Source organism: Pezoporus wallicus, unplaced genomic scaffold, assembly GCF_028554395.1.
Source record: "Pezoporus wallicus isolate ANWC-B61680 ecotype Strahan unplaced genomic scaffold, APGP_CSIRO_Pwel_v1 scaffold_6445, whole genome shotgun sequence".
Classification (NCBI taxonomy): domain Eukaryota; kingdom Metazoa; phylum Chordata; class Aves; order Psittaciformes; family Psittacidae; genus Pezoporus; species Pezoporus wallicus.
In genome coordinates this window covers 2,987,820-3,010,302 of record NW_026641753.1, presented here as the reverse complement: position 1 = coordinate 3,010,302, position 22,483 = coordinate 2,987,820, and the positions used below count along the sequence as shown (strand labels likewise).

At 35.6% G+C, this 22,483-nt stretch overlaps 1 protein-coding gene across 1 annotated transcript in view; it reads left to right on the top strand.

Annotated features, from left to right (window-relative positions):
- TENM1 (teneurin transmembrane protein 1) overlaps nucleotides 1-22,483 on the top strand; it is a 579,830-nt gene that overhangs the window by 234,349 nt on the left and 322,998 nt on the right. Inside the window, exon 3 of the mRNA XM_057425125.1 lies at nucleotides 21,818-21,955. The gene's annotated coding sequence lies outside the window, so the exon portion shown is untranslated. The remainder of the gene's footprint in view (nucleotides 1-21,817; nucleotides 21,956-22,483) is intronic.

Genomic DNA, 22,483 nt, shown 5'->3' with positions numbered 1-22,483 from the left:
AACTGAGTATACTTTATCACTCATCTTAATGATTCTTTGTTGTATGGCTGGTTCCTGTTTTAAAATCATTTTGAACCTGGAGACAAACAGTTAAAGGCTCATAAGATAGGTGAGGTTTGAAGAGAGCACAGGAGGTCATACTGCCTGACCTGCTGCTGAAGCAGGGTCAGATTTAGGGTCTAGCCAGGCAGCTTAGGGCTTTATCGTGGGGTCTTGAAAGCCTCCAAGGCCAGAAAGTGCACAAGCTCTTTGGGCCCCTGTTCCACTCCCTGACTGTCAATTCCATGCCCTGAATCTGTCAGCTGATCTTACACTTACTGCTTTCCAGTGATGGAAAACTCAGACTGAGAGTGACGTGATGAACCTTGTTCTGCTTTGTTTTCTAAGTAGGTTTATACACTATGCAGAATAAATGCATGAGCTTTCATTAATTACAGTACTCCACAGAGAACTGGGGAGGTGTTTGCTTCCAGAAAGACAGATAAAAGCTGGAAATCTGTAGCTAGAGTCTTTGACAGCTGGCTAGAGCCTAGAGACAACTGGCTCTTGCAAGGGAGGATTTTGGAGCATTCAGAAGGTACTGGGAAAGATCTCAGGTAGAGGCTTTACTGACCAAATTGCCTGAATCTTAAATCTGTATTCTACACAAGCTGTGTTGTCCTAGCAGTGTCTTTCAGCTGCCACATTTTCTGCTCTTCCTCACTCTTGAACTTGTCACTCTTTCAGACTGCAGACAACCTCGGGAGTTGGAGGTCTCTGTGAAAATGCTCTGAAGTACTATTATTGACAAAATTGACATTTTAATTGTTCTCATTAACTTCTAAAGTCTCTGCTGCATTAAGAAAGTGTGGAAAGCTCCAAGGCATTTGTTTCAGATTTAACAAAAACCTGTCTATTAACATTGGGTTCCAAGTGGAATGTTTCCTTCAGAATAAAAAAAATCATTTATAGATATACTTTTATATGCATATACACACACAAATAATATTTTATATATATATATATATTTAGGATTTCCTGTGCTCCCTTTCATCCCTGTAAGTTTGTGGTATCTCCTAAGAATTGTTTGGGAGCAGATTTGATTTTTTTTGACTCATAGGTATTTGTTCTGTTTCACTTCAGTCTAAGTAGCAGAACCTCAGCATATTTGCAGGGCTTCTGTCTTTCTTGACTGAACCTCACATGTTGCTTCCTTATGGTTCCGTACCAGATGTGGGGATTCCTCTAGTGATGGTCATTACAAAGAAACAATAAAAACACTGAATTCACCTAAACTGATTCTAACATGTTACAGGTAGTATAACTGGTTGTAGAAGCTTCCTCTGTTGTTAATAAGTACCTCTAAAAATGGCCTTCATTTGTGTGCTTGTGCATGTGAATCATGTTTCTATAGCAAAGTACCTGTGCTCAGGAGTTCTAGGATATGTATTTTTTAAATGAATTTCCTGATAGCATGATGCTGCTGTCAGTGCACCAACATGAATTAGTTTTCCTATGCTGAGTTCAAATAGTAAATACAATTCTACGTAGCATATTGTAGTGAAATCACATAAAAAGATTGTGTATTTGGGTGGTACTTGACTGCACTCATAACCTGGTAACAGTAGGTATAGCCATTTTGCAATGGACAAAGCCAAATCCACAAATTTAGCATGTACTACAGTGTTTCTCCTTGGCTTGTGATTATCATCTGCAAATAGCATTTCTGCTAAGCACCCATTTTACAAACCCTACATGACTTGCATGTTATCAAGGTTTAAAGAGCAAATGGACAATACAGTGTTGAAAATAATGCTGTGCTGGCAAAGATGGACTAGGTGACCTAAATAAATCTCTTAAACTTCTTACAGTGATCATTTGAATTATATTTAAGTCTGAGAAACATATCAAAGTAGTTATTGAAGAAGTAAATGTAAATTCTTGTTCAGTTAACAACTATTTTGTTAATTGTTTCTCTAGAACTTAATAGAAAAGCATATTTATGCCATTTGGAAGTATAAACTTTTAAAGTCTTTTCAGTAAAGGGCTGTAGTTAGGCTGGTCCATTTGGAAGGAGGTAACAGTTCCTTCCTGGTGAAGTCAGAGCATTTGGATGTCCTAGCAGGATTAGACTTTAGTACTGAAGCCTTTGTTACTGTCTAGACAGGTAGACCTACAGAGACGGTAACAAATGTAGTTGTAACTGCAGAAAACATGGCAATTCATGCAGAAAGTTGGAGTTTGTTTCCTTTCTTCCTTGACAATGCAGGTTGCTCAGCCAGAAGGATTGTGTCCAAGCTGCTGTGTCTCTGGGTTTGCTATCACTGAGCAATTCTCCTTGCTCTGAAAGTGAAGCCTAAAAGCCTCTGCTCCCCAGCATAAACTCCCTAAGCTCTCCTATTTGTATTTGCCCTTCATGTTTTACAGTTGGACCTAATGATCTTACAGGCATTTTCAAACCTAAAAGTTTCTATTATTCTGTATCTCAAGAGGTGAAAAGGAAAAAATCATTAATTTCTCACCAGTCTGAAACTACAGTAGAATTTACTCCATGTCATTCTGGAATTAATGACTCTTGCTGAATGGCTTTATAGGCACAGGGCTTTATAGGACACCCAAACATGCTCAAAAAAGTCCTGTTTCTGAGAGCTGAGCAAATAACCCATGTCAGTAGCCTGCTTATTAGAAGAAGGAGCAGTTGCTCATACATATTCTAAAATACCCCCGCATGCATGTATATTTTTAAGAGGGGACTTTCTTCACTGACTTGCCATTTTGAAGGCTTAAAGGAGTGGCCTTGAAACTTTAAAATGAAAAAGAAGTTTTTGTTTTTTGAACAGTAGTAATGTAATAGTCCATTGGGTTGACATTGCCCCAGAGGGTCTATGATCAAAGAAAAATGATGCTAGTGAGCTCAGGCAGCTGAATAATCCTATCTTCAGAACTTTCAAATTATTTTATAATGAAATATAATTTGCAATTCATACAGGAGGTGCTTTAAGACCTCCAAATTCACTTCCACTGAATACATGCAGAATTACAGTGACAAAAGGTGGCAAATGTTAAAATTTTAATGGCACCCACTGCACTTGTAAGCCTGTAAATTCTATTACTACCAAAAAAAGTTCATACGCTCTGTTCTAAGCAGTAATGATTTGTAATATCATCTCACATTTTAATTATTTATTGATGTTATTAGCAAGTATTCTAGTAAAATGCAATAGGAATAATGTGGTATAAATTCATTTTCATAGTATTTCAGCTGATGCATATAGAAGAGCATACAGAATATTTCTGTTTGTATTTTTCCTTGCTAATAAATGCATTTGAGAGCATTCTGATTGCCTGTCCAAACTATCGGACTTTGTAACTGTTTAAACTTTACCTCAGAGATTATACAAAAGGACCAAGCAAGTTTCAGATAGTATTGTCAATATTGACTTGACTTCAGCATTTTCTCATAGGGGTAATGTAAATAATAGGTTTTCACTTTTTTGTTTTTGCAGCAAATTCTCATCTGTTCATATGGCAATGAGAATTAACATGTACAGTTGCTACAGTAAACAACAGATCTTTTTACAAGATGTATCTGAAGAATACTGCAATTAAACAAGAAAACCTCACAAATGACTTTACCTTTTATAAAGGCATAAAGGTTACCTCATCAGAAAGTGAGATCTATCCCTTAGAGTTTACAGTTCGTGTATTTAATTAGAACATTAACATAAAATTGTTCCCAGTTTATACTCCTATGATACTCTATATTCTGACACATAAAAGACATTTGTTCTTTCTTGAGAGTTACTTAGTAAAGTTTAAGCAGTTACAATACACTCGTAATACTGCTGGTTTATGTTGAGTATAATATTACTCATAATTGAAGGTGATACTAACAGTATACTCCATGCTAGCTCAGTCTGTTGTTTTGGTGCGTGTGTGCAAGAAATCTGGTGTTTCTAGGCTTGCTCAACAAGCACAGGTTTAAGTTTTACTGCTGCAATTAGGGCTGAGGACAGAATCCAAAAGGGGGAAGTGATCCTCTGTCAATTTTATTAATTAGCTATTAATGTGCTATTTTTAAATTTATTCACCAAAAGCACAATGAAAATGTACCAGTTGCATTAAATGTGTAGACCTAAAAGAAGCATGTAAAACTACCACAATACTTTCAACCATAAAGTTTAAAGTTCTTTTGGCTATAAAAGTATTACTATTATTAATTTTTAAGAATGTTTGCAAGAATGTATTTTTTTATTTTTAAAACTACTTTGAACACTGGGAATGCCACAGGCAACAGAAAGGATTTTAGTAAAGAAATACTAATAATAACTCCACTTCTACCTTAATTATATTTCCTTTTTGGAAAAATACCCTCCTCCCTTATCATCCTTGAGTGCCCTTTAAATCAGGACACCGTTGACACTTTGTTTCCAATTAACAGTAAAAACCTTCTTTGATCCTTTGACTTTTTTATGAGATGAATTTATATTTTCCAGGCTAACATGCATGACAACATAATTCTCCACACTCATTAATATTCAACTTCTTTGCTTTAATGAGGGAAACGAAGAGGAATAGAATGTCATCTGCTTATCTAAAGCAGCAAGGACTTAGCTAATATTCACAGACAAAAAGCCCCTACATTTAAATAACATTAAAGCTGTGACACATTTGGCCAAAATCAGGTCATTCGAAGTTAAGCCTGACACTCAGAACTGAATTAGATCTGTGTGTGGTTTTCCAGCATAAAACATTAGAAAATCTGTGTTTCCACTCATTGATTTTCTTTCATATTCTTTTTGAAATAGGATTTGCATAAAGAGTGATAGGTTTATTCTTAAGAAACAGAGTGTTTGGCATCTGCTGATTCCCATGTAGTACACTGTTGTGTTTCCCAGATAGTGGCCAAACTTTAGTGGGATCCTTAGAGGTTAAGATTAGGCATGACACCATTGACTTTATTCCAAGTGGTAGTCTTGAGCCTAGGTATTTCTATGGTAGAATTCTAAGAGAATTCACATTTTAGTTTTTGCCTCATTTAAACATTTTTGGTATTTATGTAATCCAAATATTAATAAGTGTTACTGCTACAACTAGATTCAAACAAATTATATATATATCTTGTATTTATTCTGAGGTAGCGTAAATGTTTGCATTGGTAATTTTGCCTCTAGTTTAAATGCCAGCTAAGTTTTGTCAAAATTAGGGTAAATTTCCCTATTGGAATATTTTGATTAAATGGAAAGAGTGTACATTCCTTCCCCAATTTCTGCTTCCCACTATTATTAAGAGATTTTATAGTAGAAGAATATTAACTTTATGTGATATGAGTTCTTAATACTCCATCTCAGAAGGCTGGGTATCTAAAAATATCCTTTAGTTATTCCTTAAAATAACTACTCACAGTCTATTTAAATACTTGTACTAATATTTCAGTAATATTTTAATAGGAGTTCAAACAACTTGTGTTATTTTAGCACTTCTAGAATTACTTTCTCTTTTGTAATAGGAATGTGGTCCTGTAACTCTTCCATGGCTGTGAGAATTTTTTGGCATAGAGTATTATGGATCCTTATAAAGAAACAAAGATCTCTACCAGTAATGCTTCTTAGTGCATGATGGAAACTCTCAGGGTCAGTAGCATTACCACTAAAATGGAAAATGCTGTATAAAACTGTCAGAAAAATTCTCCATTAACAGCAATCTTGAAAACCTGAAAACAGACGTGACACCATTAGTACAGAGATGGAGTTAAAAGGAATACACAAAGCTTGCAGTCAGCTAAGGATAAACTAAAATAACATTGAGATGTAGTTGAATTAAAAAAAAATCAAAATCTAAAAGTTAAGTCACTGTGGCCTATCTGAGATATTGTTAGGGTGTTAGACTTGAAATAAGTTTCCTAAAAAAAAACATTCTGTACTGGAACAGTGTATGTAAAAAAAGAAACTACTTTTTCTCCTTTGTGAAATACCCTTTTAGACCAGTCTGGTTTGCAGCAGTTGTCCTGATACTGGATGCTCTTTGTCTTATGATCCTGCTATCATCTCCTGATATCAAAATCTGAAGGCTTCTAGAAAAAAAAATGCAGCTTAGGAAGTGTTAGTTGAGTCATAATTTTTCAAATACTTTGAGAAGTAGTGAAGTCATACATTGGGTTTTTTTTCCATATTTTTTTCCATACAGATGTCATTTTTAATATTGTAATGTTGGAATTTTACAAACCATTGTGACTGAATCCTGTGCCTTCCAAACTGGTTGAATCAATCGTATTAGCCATTGAATTACATATTGATGTAAAGTCTCTGAAATATATTCTGATGGATGAGGAGACATGGCTGCGTGGGATTGGGAGAGAAGCTAAAGCATGTGCTACAGACACAGTTAAACAGTTATAGACAGGGTTTCTTTTTGTGTGAGGACATCTTCATCTTGCTGCCATATTAGTGTCTTGTCAATCAGTTTAGTGCTATATGTGGGATGCTGGGATAGGCAGGAGGTGAGAAAGCAGCATAAGAGATCCTGGAGGTGTAGGTGGAGTGCTAGAAGCAGAGGAGGAGGAGATTCCACTGTATGGATCCTATGCTCATTCTTGTCAGTCATGTGATTTTTATGTCTATCCACAGAGATCCATTTCTCTAAAACAATAAAAACCAGGAAAGCAAATGATATATTAGTTGTGCATCTCATACCTGTATGCAGGATTTGCTCAAAATTGTCTTAAGCCCCAAATTACTATTCTGCTGTTCTTAGTGCACAGCAAAATGGGGCATTAATTTGGGATGAGTCACAGGCCAACCAGAGCTAAACCTATGCAAATACATTGCTGCAAACCAGCTATTCAGTATGTTCATCTTTTAACTCAAGGTTGTAAGGTTACATCTTCCATGCAGATGACAAATTTCGGTGGGGGGAGCAATAGATATAACAAATAGATTTTAGAACAGGGGTTATCAAATGCTGTGAATACTGGAACATCCATTCAGTAAGGGCAAAGGAATACAGATCATAATTCTTAGATAACAAAAAGGAATAAACTGAGTATAGTAATGGAAAGATATTCACTTCTCAGTATTCACTGGTGCCATATCAAGCTAAAAGACTTATTTATATCTATAGAATGAAGCATATTTCAGATGATATAGTAATCTTCTAAAAGTAAATTTTATTACTATGAGAAGTCTATATTCACAGCAGTGGAAAGCGTGTTTTCTTGAGAGCAGTCACAGCATAGGTTGCAGCTTGGCAGTTTTCTCGATGCTACTGTGCCATGACCTTCAAGTGTCATTATTCAAAAACAGGATGAAGTTTCATACTGTCCTCTCTTATATTCTTGCCTTTTTCTGCTAATGAAGGCTTCATTCACTGTTATTATGCTGTTAACGATGTGGATATCTACATCACCAAGCACTGCCATGATACAACTAGCTGCAGTCAGCTGGGGCAGTTGCAGTGAAAATCGTATGTCCTTTGGTTATTGCTGGAGACCATTTACAAGAATTCCTAATTTTCTTTGCACAGTAAAATCTAAACTATTTTATTTATTGCTTAGTTATTCTTCTACCATGTGATATAATTGAAATGTAAATACAGTCCATTTTTTTTTATGCACAGGACTGTTATCTGAGCTGGTGGCATGCCATGGCTAGAGGTAGTGGGAAGGCACATTGTTTATGCCAGCTGCATGGCTACAGTCACACTTATGTCTGATGTCAGCATGGTGCTGCTTCTCTGTATTTGAAATGTCCTCTGGATAAAAATTTCCATCACAGCTGCCTTAACCAATTGACAGAACATTCTGTCTGAGGGTGCAGATGTGTGGCTCCCAGAGCAGAGATGGATAGCTTCTATCAGTACTAGAAGAAAATGAGCCTCTCTCCCAACCATAAACTGAAAGATGTTCTCATGATCAGAGGTGAGAATCAATGTTCACCGGTTCTTAGGAAGAAGGAAATTTTGTGGGGGTTTTAATACTGATTTCCTATTCTGATGTTGACTAAATAGCTAAAGCCACACTACTGAGAGTATCACTCAGTGTGGAAATGGATTATAATAACTTGTGGATATCTTCTTTAGCTATCAAAGAATGAGAGCAGGAAATCTTGTAATAAGCAGATCAACTTCTGTAGAAAGTTAAAGAATAAAACAGCGTATATTTTCAGGCAGATAGCTGCAAGTATAAACTTTTGCTTGTCTGTTATGCCTCTTCTTTTGTATAGCTTTTCAGATGGAGAAACCCTTTAAAAATATGGAGCAAATACTACTCAAACTAGCAGAGAACTTGACAGAAATTGTAGATCTTAGGCGGCAGTAGACTTGCAAACAGCACGAACAATACATAGGTTAAATGTAGCAATTCTGGAGATGCTGCAGATCAGCCTTATTTTCCAAGAGGAATGCAGACCACATGTTTGTGGCATATGCAAAAACGTCACTTAAAAAGTAACCGTGGTTTTGGTGAGCTATACAGTTTATCACATGCTGTTTATCAATCTAGGAGCATATCCAGGTCATTACAGACAGAGGTGATGTTTGCTTCCTCAGCAATGCTGCTTTCTGTGTATATTTCAGATACAAAAATAGTTTTCTTGCTGTGCTTCTCCCAGTTACACTAACAAAAACTGAAGAGACAATTTTTATTCTGAATATTGGATCAGAAATGTAATTGCCAATTTTTGGTGAATTTCCTCCAATTACAGTTAATTCATAGCTTTATAATTATATAAAGGCCAGAATTCTAGGCAAAATATAGAAACTTAGAGAAAAAAATCCAAGATATAATTTTCTGTAATCTCAAAATTCACGCTTTCATTTGCAGTACTGCAGTCTCCTGCTGAAAAAATCCTTAGTACCTCTCATATTAGAAAGACAGAAATCAGACCCTATCTTGAACGTTTACATTATAAAATATTTAATTCTTAACAGTGTTCCTTAAGGGTAAACTGGCGATAATTTTTTTAATTTATTCTTTTCTTAGAATAACTGATATCATTTTCTTACTTGACAATCTTTGACTGTGAAGTTTTGAGAGCTTGATCTTTGGACTTCACAATTAATTTCTGCACTGAACAGGCACCTTTTCACTTTTTTCTTTACTGTAGGGGGTGTAATCTGAAGTCATTGTGCCAAGATACAAAATGCCAGAGTGTTGTTTAAGGAGCCATTTTCTTCCTTTCTCAGATGCACAAATTAAAGCTCTGCATAAAGTATTATAGTACCAAAGAATTTGTACCAATCCCTTATGTGAAGGTCTGGAATTTGGTGAAAGTTTAAAGATTAGTATTTCTAAAGAAAGAATGAAATGGACAGTACTTTGGGACAGAATAATAAGAAATAAAATTCTTATTTAGGGTCTCTGTTGTGCATATTGTCACCTTTAAACTTGAGAACACTGTTGTTCTCTGTATAAGAAAACAATAATCTTAATTTTTCCTTCTAATTCTTTTTTCTTACTGTGATATAAAGTGTAGTAACTATCACATTTTTAAGGGTCCTACTTAGAAGGCTGGTGAAAGCTGGACGCTCGCTGAAAAGTGTAACTACTCTTCCATTACAAACCTTTAAGACAGACAGCTATTCTTACCTGAATAGATATCCTGCTATCCCTTTACGGATCCTATTTTAAAAAATACCTAAAAACTGTGGTTTCTTTTAATTGTGTTTTATTTTTAGTTTATTCCAGTATTCACCGTGAATGGCCTTATTTTCTGTTACCTGTCTTTACAATATCCTCACTTTGTAAGATACAGTCCTCCTATTTTCATATTTAATTTCTTGGAATTTTCACCTCTCATTTCATGTGTGTGGTAGTTTATAAGTAAAAGCGGCTAAAGAAAATTTACTTTACCTTTTGTATTATTCTGCTCATTTTTTCTGCAACTTTTTGTACCATTCCTTCATTAAAAATGCATAGGTATGATTTTAAATGTGCCTTTCATGTTACTGATCTGAAGTACAAATCATGTTTGCATTGCAAAATCATATAGTTATCATGCAAATACATTATTCTTTTATTTAACCATACATTTTTTCCTCCTTTTCCCAACTTCAGCAATTAGTTTTTTTTCTGTATAAAGCTGTTATCAATGACTCCCTTAAGCTTGCTCGTGCAGCTTGGGAAAAGAATATACTTTCTGCCAGGGACTGGAGAAAGATAACTCTAATCTTTTACCTTTACCCAACACACTAGATTTTGAACTGGTGTAATTTCCAATGTAAACGGGGAATTTTATCATGTTTGTGGAACACTGCTTCCTTTATTATTCTTTCAGTACAGAAAATAATTCTTTATAGATGAAGCATATGTGTGTATAATACATTTTAAATTGCAACTTACAAAAGACAGAACGAGTTGAGATGCTGCAGATTTAAGGCCACAGTATTAACATCACCTCAATGGAAAAACAGTTTGACTCTTCCATTGTGTCCTAAAACATATTTTGACCTTATCTTTGAAATGTCAGACTTTGAAGCTGAACAATCTGGTTAGTGATTTCTATTAAGTATCTGGAAATGGTAATGCAAAAGATTCTGAAAGACAGAAGAGAGGAAGGAAGGTTTACTAAAACCAGGGTTGCTGGAATCCATAGAACATCTGGTTCAAATTATTGTCCAGCATAAACAATTAGAGACCAGGGATTTAGAGATTTACCTGTCTCCTGGCCTTTAATTACTCACCTGCAAACTAGGCTCATCAGTGCTTAATGATGTATTGTTATCTAATTCATAGGCTCTAGATTGGGGAAATGCGAGGATATTGTTTTCTCTCCTTCAATCAAGTTATTCAATTGACTTTACAGAATTTGTATGATTACAATTCATGAAAGAGGAATAATTTACACTTTACTAATATATTCAGTGATGGTTTACAATGGCATTAAATAAAATGTGGCTTCCTTTAAGTGAATTATCAAAAAGAACCAAATCAAAAGGCAAAAGTAATGGAGAAAAGTACATAAAATTATACCTCATGGAAAGAGAAAGCTCTTGATGAAAAGAAAATACATTTTTGATTCATGACAACTAGCTGAATAGGAAAACACACTAGAATAAGATGAATCAGAATACCCTAGGCAAAATAGCAAAACGTCCATCTGAGAGCATGTACTCCTTGAAGAAGAAAACTCTACTGAAATCAAGAAGCAAGATAAAGAGCTGTAAGAATCAAAGCATGTATTAAGTGTGTTAAAATCAACTTACAGAACAGAGTTCCTAACTCACAAACAAGTGCATTTGTCATTTATCAAAGTGCTCAACAAATACAGCAATTTTTTTTTGTGGAAACTTTAATGCCCAAAATGATACATGTACGGCAGAAAGATAAATATGTGCCCATTCCCCAGCAGAATTTCACTTGACTTCCAAAGATAACAACTTGACTGGAAAACTGATTGGATGCAGAACTAAACTTTTTTTTTTTCTCTAGAATTAGCACACAGTAAAATACTGTCAAACCGCAGAGACACCTAGGGTTGTAATCATATAATCTAATTTCAGTTGTTCTTCTGAACATCTGAATAATCTAATTTCAATTAGATTCAATTAATAATTCAGCCTGGAGAAGAGAAAGCTGCTTGGAGACCTCACAGCAGCCCTCTAGTATCTGAAGGGGGCCTATAGGGATGCTGGGGAGGGACTCTTCATTAGGAACTGTAGTGATAGGACAGGGGTAATGGGTTCAAACTTAAACAGGGAAAGTTTAGATTGAATATAAGGAAGAAATTCTTTACTGTAAGGGTGGTGAGGCACTGGAATGGGTTGCCCAAGGAAGCTGTGAATGCTCCATCGCTGGCAATGTTCAAGGAGAGGTTGGACAGAGTGACATGGTGTAAGGTGTGAAGTGTCCCTGCCCATGGCAGGGGGGTTCGAACTAGATGATCTTAACATCCTTTCCAACCCTGACTATTCTATGATTCTGTGATTCTAATTTCAGTAGTTCTTCTACTTCCACTGCAGTCATGTGAAAACATGAAGCATGCAAGCTGTTCAGGACCTTAAAGTATACACATTAAGTTATTAATAAATTACAAAAAAATATGCTTTTCACCACTATGCCATTTATAATATAATTGCTTCCTAGCTCACCCTCTGTTGCTAATTCTAAATGAATGTTGTCAAATTACCAAGTGCATATTTTTGTCAGTATAACCTGTTGTTATTATACGCTAATACTGTGTGTTAATGAAGTGTTAAATATCCAGAGCTGCCAACTTCCTGATCCAAGGGAATATGAACTCTGAGAAATAGATGTGATACAGAACTACATCGAAAAAAGTCTACTGATACATGCTTGAATGCATTTTAATATAAATCAAATGTATTCTTCTAATTAAGATATCTAAATAATCTAAAAGGGCAGATACTGGCTTTGGTAATATCTTGGCTTCCATCTCTCTACATCAATTCCTATAAACTGTTAATCCTCTTTCTTTAGGATCCAATCTTCTGAAGTGCTGCATGCTACATAGCAAGAATCTGCAGCCTTTTCTTTGTTCCTTGATAGTAATAGCTTTCAACACTTTGTAAGCTCATGTCTTGAATAATCAAACTTATTGATATCAGTAACCTTATTCAATATTTAAAATTGCAGTTTAGAAATGTACTCATTTTTCATGTGAAGAAAGGAATCTGATGAAAGTCTACAGGGCAGTGATGTGCCTCAGAAATCATTCTACTGAAATGAATTACTTTTTTGACTGAGTAACTTCAGAAGGCATTCACATCAATATGGTTTATAACATGTGGAAAGCAAAATTGACAAGAATTCTTTGGAAAATAGAGGCAGTACTTCCTCACTACTTCATAAACACTGAAATACATTTTTATTTAAAGATGAGTGAAGGGGTTGATATGTTCCTTGCCATCCAGCCTTCTTAAAAGAATCAATCTTACTGAAAACCACAGAGATGCAAAGGTATAAAATGTAAAAAGAAAGGACATTGTTCAGTTTGGATTGTACTGTCACAGAAATGAAGGAGCACATTAGGACAAGCTCTTCTGCATACTACTTTTAGTAGGTGTCCTTTCTAGGAGATTGCTTAACTCAGCCCATTTAACAACCTGTTCCTTGCCTTTGCTTTTGAAAACGCTTTGACAGTTGCCACACACACAAATCCAATAGGCTGGGTCCAAATATGGAAAACAGCAGTGTCATAAAGCTTAATTTCAATAACAAGCTTCAGCAGCTCAGAAAATGCATACTCTTCATTCCTCGTACAATGGAAAGAAGTATCATTTAGCCTCTAACAAGGAAAGAGGTAATGAGTTAAAGATTTAGTGTGTTTATAGGAAGCCTGTGGGAAATTACCAACTGGGGCAAAGTTCATTCTTGTTTGATTATTTTTTGAACTTTTTTACCATCACATTTGAAAGTAAATATCTAAATTTATTGAAAAAAGATCACTGTCAACTGCTTTTAATAAGAAAAGCAAAAGAATCTGCCCAGTGAACGTTACAAACATATCTTCATACAACTAAATATAAAAAAAATGTTGTTTTCAAAATTTGTAAAACTGTTATTACCTTTTTCCCTTTTATTCTTCCACACAATAAGAATGGAGCCTTTTTTCACTGATACAATGTACTTATCTTTAATAGAGACTAATGTTCCTTCTAAAGGTCAGTGTTGTTCTAACAGATGAAGAAATGAGGTCTGGAATATAGTTGCTAAACTGGGAGAAGACCCTAATTTGCAGAGACCTAACTTGGTGTTTGTTTCCTAGATTAGTGATTCCCGTATAGTGACAAATGGGGCTAGACTTGTTTCTGCTTTATTCTCACATCATGAGTCAGGAAGGAAGCAGTAGGTGTGGGACAGGTCAGACTTTATTTCTCCTTTGCCAGATTGATTCCAGCACAACTCACTGCAGTAACTCCTCTGGCTCTTGCAGCTTGCATTCCAAACAGTTCTGGTTCTCCTGCCTTTTATCTCCAGCAAGGACTGAAGGAGTAGGATTCAGGAGGAATGTCAGCAGTGAATCTTGCTCCAAAAAGGCTGAAAGCCTCTTCATTCAGTTGCAGTCACTGAGAGGCTTGAGTAGTTGTCACTTTTACTAGTTTTAAGAATAAATAAAGGCCTGTAATTCTTTGTTCTCCATGACCACTGAGTGTTTTATGGAACAAAAGCTCTCTGTGCATTTGATAGGTTATCTGGCAAAATGACAGCTCTCTCTCATGATGTCTTAAAAAAAAAATTAATCACCTTTTGGGGATGAGTTATATAAAATGATCAAATAATTGAGAATTGTGGCAGTTACAGTAATGCAAGACCTGTGAAAGAAGGAAAAAAAATAATCCATTTAAACCCCTACAATACAATCTTTAGTTGTAAAAAATTGGGCATAAGCTTTAGCTATGTTATTGCAAAGCACAGTTTCAAGGAGTATTATTGCACTTTTCCATTTATCTTTCAACTGGGCCTGTATCTCATTATTTCTACTCATGAGTCATAGCATTTCTACATTTTTCTATTTAGATTGACATATCTCACACCAGAGCTCTTCCCTATGTGTTTCCAGTCTCTTTTAAATAGTATATAGGCTTAAGGTCCCATCACCCCAAATTCTACAATGCGAAGCTATTGGAGCTGCTTTACTCCAGGTACATTCCATCTGTAGACTCCAAGATATGTTGCAATAATTCTACACTACATTACAGCTTCCAGTTTATATATATATATATACACATATATATATACGTGTGTGTGTGTGTGTGTACTTACTAGTTTCTGAACAGCTAAATAGCACTCATTTATAAACAGGCCTTTTCAGCCAGTCATTAGTTTTTATACTGAATATTACACTGGATTGTTTCAAACTGATTCTCCTCTTCCTAGCCAATATGCAAACATAAAGAAGCCTTAGGTTAAAGGAACAGGAGGGAATCCTGGTATTTTAGTTCTCACTCATGTGAGATGATTTGGTTTCTTATCTATTGCTATATAGTGAAAATTAAAGATTTTGCAGTTAGGATGAATAACACAAACATTAAAATTTACCTCAGCTATAGCAAAATTGTAAGTTTAACATATTGTCCACATCTTCACACATTAGTCAAGTTTACGTACTTAATACATTTTCCCACAGGCTATTGCAGATTTACGTTATATTCTGGTTTCCTGAAATACTTGCTTGTCTACAAAGTACTACTGATAAAAATGATATATCAAACAAATGAGATGCATGTCAGAAACCTATAAATAATTAAGTGCTAGTATACTCATAAATATTACAGAAAAGACCAATAAGTTCCAAGAGTATTTCCCTTATAACTTCTTACTTAAACTACAAGGGCATCCTGCTGTTTTGTAGGCTGAATTATATATATCTGGATTTATAATTAGTCCAGCTATTAACCTTTTCTCCAGTTTCTCTCTTTGGTGATCTACTGTACTATAAATTCCATAAGAGATTACCTTGCAAAAAATATGGTTTTATATAAATGCTCCATGCATATTTTATAATCACTTTTAATTTATTTATTCTGGGTCTGATTCTTTGCAGTCTTGTACTGCTGCAGTCTTACCTGTGCAGGATGGATACAAACTAGACCAAAGCAGAACTTTCTGATCACTTAAAGCAAACAAGCTTTATTTTTTTCTGAATTGATATATATTACATATTTTTACAGGTGAACAAGATTTCTGCATCCAGATCTCTAAATGGATAATTTTTTAAAGAAGTTGAATCAGAACCTTCTACACAGAGCTGATGACAGCCAGTAAATGGGTACACATTAATGCTGTATTAGCATTGTAAAACTGCAGCACTTGACAAAAGCCTGCGAGAACACGACCCAATCTGGACTGTTAAAATGGCTGCATATAATTTGTAATTTGCCATTCATTCAAAAGCCAAAAATAAAGAGATTAAATTATGCAACTCTTCACAGAAACTTCTCTTGAAAAAGCCGAACACAATGCTGTTACGCTGTAACAGGTTAAAACATATTTGCAAACAAGAGTTTAAACTCAAAACATGTGTTTTAAAGATATTTTAATCCATTACTCCGTTGCTTCATATTTTTAACTTTCAGGATGTAGGTTTATGCCAATAGGGATTTCAAGAGTCAAAACTGACAGTACATATTTAACTATCATAACCACCCAGCAATTATGTTTTAGCTTCTGTGTTCTCATCTAACTAGCCTTGCAATCTAGGAACTTCTGTGCATGTTGGGACTTCTGTAGAAGTTAGCATTAATGAAATAGAGTTTTAAATTTCCCTAGGCTCAATCTAGACATTAAGAATGTAAATGTAAATTCGCAGAGTAGAACTAGCAGCCTTGAATACTAACACTTTCATCACATTACTTGTAGTTAAAAACGTACTAAGGAATGGGGGAGCCCGTCTTCACCTGGCACCCACAAACTGCATTTATAATTATCAGAATATTTCTGTAATTGTATGTTGTAACACTGTAAGACTCAGACACCTTCTAATTACAGATTAATACTGTGTCTGATAAATAATAGTTGTCCATTTCTGCTTAAAAAAAAAAAAAAATTAAAAAAAAAAGTTATAGAACAAATGTAGCCACAATATTCTTATCTTACTTTTTACAGGCATGACAAATCTTGCAAATTCATAGCTTTTTCCTGGCATTCATATAGGCCCCTGCAGTATTTATTTTAATTGAGGGTGCTTTCTATGACTGTGGGTGTCCATGCTCTTTGCTTTAGTCAACTCTCTCCATCATCACTGCCAATGTGTTCTGATGGTAAGTGAATATAAGATAAATAATATTAACCTTATTCATGTGCTACTATTAGCTTCAAGCTATTGACATGGCTGGTACCGAAGTACCAATTCTAGTTATAAAACCTGAGATGTGTATACTTAAGGAACTTTTAAAACTTTTCACAGTGATTAAACATTCATTATTGTTGTGACCAGTTATGTGTTTTAATTCTTTACGCACTTGGAATGGCTGATCTCTTTCAATCTATGCTGATAGCAATGACCGTAACTAGAAGACAACAGTTCACTGGAAGGGCAATAACGATATAGAATCATAGAATAGTTAGGGTTGGAAAGGATGTTAAGATCATCTTGTTCCAACCCCCCTGCCATGGGCAGGGACACCTCACACTAAACCATGCCACTCAAGGCTTTAGCCAACCTGGCCCTGAATGCTGCCAGGGATGGAGCATTCACATCCTCCCTGGGCAACCCATTCCAGTGCCTCACTACCCTAACAGGAAAGAATTTCTTCCTTATATCCAATCTAAACTTCCCCTGTTTAAGTTTGAACTCGTTACCCCTTGTCCTATCACTACAGTCCCTAATGAAGAGTCCCTCCCCAGCTTCCCTATAGGCCCCCTTCAGATGCTTGAAGGCTGCTATGAGGTCTCCATGCAGCCTTCTCTTCTCCAGGCTGAACAGCCCCAAGGTCAAGTGAAGTGCTGAAAAGAGTTTTGTATTTTTTGCGTATGTTCAGGACTGTTATCTAATTGGAAGAATGAGCTGAATCAATTGAAAGGCATGGTTTGTTATAGTGGTTGTGAAGGTTTTATATGCAAGTATTTTTACCTTGTTTTCTTTTGGCCTATTCCTTTCAAATTTGAGCATTTCCAATTATGGAGATCACATAACCTCTCCAAGGAAACCTGTTGTAGTAATTGATGACCCTATGGTGAAAATATTTGTCCTAATATCTAGCTGCTTCTCAGCGGAACTTGTATAAATAAGTATACACAGATTTTCCTGAACACCTCCATGATAACTATGTGAAACCTCAAATATATTTGAGCTTTTAAGTGCAATGTCTTAAGTTCATGTCTCAAAAAAAAGTATATTAATCAGTTTCACAGTATATTTTTGACCTGAACATTTACTGGGAGTCATGATAGATTTTGATAACCAATATAAAACTGGAAGAAAAATAGGGTCCAATCTTCAAATCTGAAATTCTCTATTTGCTCCAGTGGAAGCAATAGTAAGAGATAAAGATATCTAAGACAATTTTCTACACTGGCTTTCAGAATTTTCTATAAATATTCCAGAAATTTGCCTCTAGATCATGTACCAAGTTTGGGTTGTGTTTTTTCTTGGGAGTTTTTATTGTTGTTGTTTCTGGTTTTTTTTTTAAGACCTCATAGATGATATATTTTTAGCACAGCTTCCTTTTTATGTCTCTTATCAATGTGCTGACAGTTTTGACCTCAGTATTGAAGACAATTGAGTGTCTTCCTCTCAAGTGAATTTTGGGTACAGGTTTTGAACTTGCTAACGAATGGTAGAAAATCAGCACCATGTGACTCTTGATTACGTTTGCTCTAGGGCAATTAGGATACTAACTTAGCCCTTGAATTTTATTACAGTGTCTTATTGAACTGATGCTGAACAAGAAAATTCAAGGCATCACAATTTCCAGTAAGATGTCTCTTAAAAACCATTTGGTTTAAAAGCATTTGACATCATTTAAAAGACATTTTTTGCAAGCTTGCCTCCTAGGAAGCACTTGGGAGCCTAAGTAAAATTTGAATGTTTATGTTTTAAAGCACTTTTAATGCAAGAAATCTGTGTATAATTATCTCTAATTAGTCATCTCTTCCACTGAGATTTATACTAAGCACTTAGTTTTTCTCTTCTCTACAGTAGCTATATCCCTGGCTTCTAGGACTGTCTGACAAGCTTATCTCTAGATGAGATTTCAAATTCATCTCATTCCATTTCACCTGTTGCTTTAGGACATTTCTTAATGAGGCCAGAGTTGCTTTTATGTCTAATTAGGCTGAAGAGATCAAGATACTTAGGTCTTGGTTTTGTATATTTTCCTAAGGGAAAAGTAAATAACGTGAACAACAGAGATCAGCAGAAATACAAGAAAGAAGAAAAGCAGTACGAACACAGGGGAGTATTATGTAATAAATGGGAAAAGGAAAAAGGGAGAAGCAGGTTGGGGATATGATCCATTATACAGTATGCTCACTTTCAAATGTTTCAAAAAATATTGCACTGCACAGTCAAGATTTCTAACACAATAATTATGTAATTATCAGATGAACCTGAAGAGAAATATGGAAGAAGGGGCTTTATGTCTTTATATTTGAAAAAAGATCTTCATTATTATTTCCTTCCCATGCAGTAAAATACACTGTAGGCTAAGCATGAAGTTGATGAAATGGATCCAAAATACTCTATGAAACATGATTTTGTTTCTTATGTTTCTTATCTTTGTTGATGTCTGTGTCAGCTTTCACTACAGTGAGAAGGTTTACTAGTACTTTATTTAGGAAAGAAATGATCCCTGCTATTTGGAAGTTTAATTTCTCTTTAAAAAGTGTTTTACTTTAGTTCCACTCTAACAGGTAAGCTGATAGACTCAAACCTCTTTTAGCATGTATCCATGTTCAGGAATAAACATTTTCATTGACTAATTCTCAACAAGGATTTCTGATAGTCGTCTTTTGTAGCAAAAAGTTTGGGTTTGGTTTGGTTTGGATTTTTTTAAATCTTCTAGTTTAGATGCATCTTTCTGCAGTACCAAAGGACTTCCCCCTAAAGGCAGGAAAGCATTTAAACTTTTCACATCTCCAGCTCTTTTCAGTTATTTGGAAGTGTACTTATTCATATATTTTACGTGTTTATTTCATGTGTTTGCGTTTGTGTTTATTTCTTTCTTAGGAACTAAAAAGGAAAAAAAGAAAAAGATGCTTTTAAGGCTTTTTTTCCTTTTCTTTCTTGACCTAGCATTCATTTTTATTCAGGCCTTGAACGGAAGCTGAGAATACAACTAATCTGTTTGGAGGGTTCTGGGATTCAAATCGAAATAATGAAGAAAATACTTCACTATGTCAATTGGAAATAGATTTTTTTTTTTCAGTTTATCAAAACAAAACCAAGAGTTTAATTTTAAACTAAATATTATATCTTACTGATTATTACTTCTTATAATTAACTTAAGGAAAAGGAAATACCTAGTACAGCAGCTACCATCACCAGGTAAGGCTTACTGGGGAAGTGGAGAATCAGTACTGGTGACAGGAGCATTAGCACCACCTTGTGTTCATGAGATAGGAAAATATGTAACACCCCCCTCCAGCCATTAAAAATGTGACACTTTTCTGGTCTCTCTATTGCATATTGACACGGAAGCCATCTTTGTGCAAAAGGTGCATATTTGGAGCCGTAAGTTTAGAAGAATCTATTAATCCAGATAGATGGGAAATTACCAAGTTTGCAGTTTTGGTCAATGTGCAGCGGTCATAATGTATGAACATCCTAAATGTTGTCAAGTAGTCTAGTAGGCATCTGGGAACAACATAGTTTAAAGGTTAATTTTGAAAGAAGACTTGTGGTTACTTACAGAAGTTCTTTCTGAATGGGAGAGACAAAACTGTAAAAACTATGAAACTCTGAAAATTTAGAAGGTGAGCAAAGGATACAGGCATCATGCAGGGATGGAAAGCCCTGAAGAGAGTCAGTATTGTTTGTATTAATTTTTTCATAACCTGTGAACATGGCACATGGCAGCTTTGCTGTCTTCAGTCTGTTGCATTGTAGAAGCTGTTCTGTAAGCAAACCTATTTCTGGTACATTTGTCACCAAGATGACTATCAAAATACATCAGGTTTCATTTCTTTTTCAAAAGTATCAACCTCTCTCTCGTCACCTTCTTAGTTATGGGGGCACGATTTCTGAAAAATGGTATCTCATCCAAAACTGCAGTTACTCAGCCCTCTCTTAGCTCTACTACATGATTTATGGTTTCTGGTAGAAAGTCTGGGGCAAAACCTGTTCTTGCTGGGAGCTGCTAATTGTAAGGTAGCGCAATTTCACATGCTTTTTTAATACCTATGTATATTTAGCCTAGCTTCACAAAATTCAGCTCTTCTCAGTGACAGGGAAATATAACAGTTTTCCCTACTTTCTGGACATTTCTTTTGGTCCAGAAAGCAGAAACTTCTAACTGGCATTTCATCCCTCACTTTCTCCTTCCTAACCTCTTACAAATTAGGACTGCCCAAACTAAGGGCAAGATTGCCCCTTTGGGTCCCTTGAGTGGAATGTATCAATTTCCTGTTTAATAGGAACAGATCTAGAAAAATAAATAATGACATAATATATTCATAACTTTAAAAAATTATCCCAATTCTCCTTTACATTTCAGTTTGTGTAATGATCTGTGCCTTGTCAAAGTAAGTACGCATCAGGTACAGCTAGGTTTGTGTTACTGTGTTTTGATCCTGTTTTACATCCACGCCTCAGATGCACCTACATCAGGCTCATGTAAGATATCATTTTAAAACATGGAAATATTCCAAAACTGCTGTGCACAGCTAGGAATGATGGATTGGTCTCCTCAGTTCTTATCAAGTATGAACAACTGGGTTTTGAAAATAATTTAACCTTTTGCAGTACGGTTGGAATCCCATGTTGATGTACACAAGAACTTCCCCAACGGTGTCCTTCTGGAGTCTGACAAGGTCTCAGATGTCCTTATAACTTTTTCTGCCTGTCACGTAAGGGGCAGGGCAATGTTATTAGTGCTACTCATTACCTTCTGTCACTTTCTGGCAGACAGCTGGGATCTCAATGCCCTTCATATATGGGTTGTTTCCTACCAGTATTAAGAGACTTACTGTAAATATTTCACCTTCTTTTTGAAATAGTTTTCTCTCAGTCTGTTGAGAATACCAAAAAAAAAAAAAAAAAAAAAAAAAAAAGAAAACCTTTGTATTTCAATGTGTTAGAAAGCATAGTCAGTGATGGGATCTGGCTAATTTCCTGCCTCTGTGTTTTGAAGTATGTTAACTGTACAAAAGAATAATTTCCAAAAACTGCACACCAGCCACCCACTTCAATTTTTTAGGGAAGTGTTTTATCCTATCTTACAGTTGTCCAAGAAGCAGTCTTGTAAAACAGGAAAATTCCCCAAAATTTCAGAGAAGTTTTTGACTACTTCATCTGATTCAAAGAGGCAAAAAGAGAGACTTTCAGCAACATTCTCAAAAGCACAGGCTGACAGAGCTCTGGTAAGTGTGGTGATACCCTGCCCCAGGTGGGTTGAATAGATTCTCTTTTAGCAGTGAGACCAGCAGCTGCGTCTCAGGTCTCAACGGAGATAGTTACAATGCAGGCAGCAATCTCTGTTCCTGCAGTAGGCATGGGAATAATTTAAAACTAATGCTTCAGCATAACTCAGTTACCAGTTAAAGACAATGAATCACTCAGGAGGCTCTTCTGAACTTGAGCTAGGCAAAAGGTGTCAAGCAAGTCCTTAGCATCAGTACTGTGTTGACTCGTATTGCAGCTGTGCGCTAGAGATACTACCCTTTCCTACTTACAGAGGAAATTGTTAGTGCAGGCAGCTGCAGTTCTCTATAAACCTACATTTGTTCTCATTCAAGAGAATTATTCCATTCTCATTCCATTAGCCACCAGTGTTATTTAGCAATATTTCAGCTACCACTTTCTCCTAAGCCAGTTCAGCATACTAGGTTGAGAAATCTGATGGTCAGATTTGTTTTTGCTCAACGCATTTCTGGTACATTTAGGTTTGA